At 40.6% G+C, this 1,239-nt stretch overlaps 1 non-coding gene across 1 annotated transcript; it reads left to right on the top strand.

Annotated features, from left to right (window-relative positions):
- The first annotated feature begins 864 nt into the window (after window positions 1-864).
- Window positions 865-971, top strand: LOC124502818 (small nucleolar RNA U13). Its single transcript, XR_006960066.1, has one exon. It is a non-coding gene; the product is annotated as a small nucleolar RNA U13 (small nucleolar RNA).
- Window positions 972-1,239: the final 268 nt, after the last annotated feature.

Here is a 1,239-nt window from a genome sequence, read left to right as displayed (position 1 = left end):
AAAAACTTGCATATGGACGTTCATAAGTGTCTTTCTTCGTAGTTGCCAAAAGGCAAATGGGAGATAAACTGTGGTCCGTCCAGACAATGGGATATTATTCAGTGCTAAAAAGAATCGATCTAGCAAGCCTTGAAAAGACAATGGAGGAACCTTGAATGTGTATAACTAAGTGAAAGAAGCCAATCTGAAAAGACTACATGCTGTATGAGTCCACTTATATGACATTCTAGAATAGGTAAAACCATGGAGACAATAAAAGATCAGTGGTTGTTAGGGGGAGGGAGAGATGAAGAGACAAGGGCACAGAGGATTTTTAGGGCAGTGAAAGTATTCCATGTGATGCTATAATGGTGGATGCGTGTCATACGTTTGCCTAAACTCACAGAATGTACAACACCAAGGGTAAGCCCTAAGTAAACTGTGGAGTTAGGATGATAATGATGTGTCCATGTAGGTTCATCAGTTATAACAAATGTACTGCTCTGGTGGGACATGTTCACAATGGGGGAGGCCATGAATGTATGTGGGCCAGGGGCATATAGGAAATCTCTGTACTTTCCACTCAATTTATTTATTTTTTATTAAAATTTTTTTCACATTTATTTTTGAGAGACCGAGTGAGATAGAGTATGAGCGGGATAGGGGCAGAGAGAGAGGGGGACACAGAGTCTGAAGCAGGCTCCAGGCTCTGAGCTGTCAATACAGAGCCTGACACGGGGCTCGAACTCATGGACCATGAGATCATGATCTGAGCCGAAGTCGGATTCTTAACTGACTGAACCACCCAGGCGCCCCTCTTTCCACTCAATTTAGCTTTGAACCTAAAACTCTAAAAATTAGAAGTCTAATAAAAAATTTTTGTAGAACCTTTTGTGGGCCATAGATGTGATGATTGAGAGTTCATGCTGTTATTGTGTGAGATGTGCTTCCCTCAAACCTTATTATGGCACTGGCACATTACCTGTCTGACGTGGAAACAAATGTATCTAGAAACTCATAAACAAGTTTAAGTATCCCCATTAGAGCTACCCATTTAGTGAAGTAAAAAGAGGGCTGTGGGAATTATACAACTCTAAGCAATCAAAAAATATTTTAATGAGTATTTACCATGTGCCTTTTGAAAGACAGGGAAATATAAAAGAAATATAAAAGGTTGTTTCTGGGATATCTGGCTGTCTCAGTTGGTAGAGCATGCAACTCTTGATCTCAGGGTCGTGAGTTCAAACCCCACATTGAACG

The sequence above is a fragment of the Lynx rufus genome, unplaced genomic scaffold (genome assembly GCF_022079265.1).
Source record: "Lynx rufus isolate CCGP_SWC_20201006 ecotype Redwood Valley unplaced genomic scaffold, mLynRuf1.p SCAF_7, whole genome shotgun sequence".
Classification (NCBI taxonomy): domain Eukaryota; kingdom Metazoa; phylum Chordata; class Mammalia; order Carnivora; family Felidae; genus Lynx; species Lynx rufus.
Note: the sequence above shows the minus strand (reverse complement) of the source record. Positions and strands in the feature narration are given on the sequence as shown.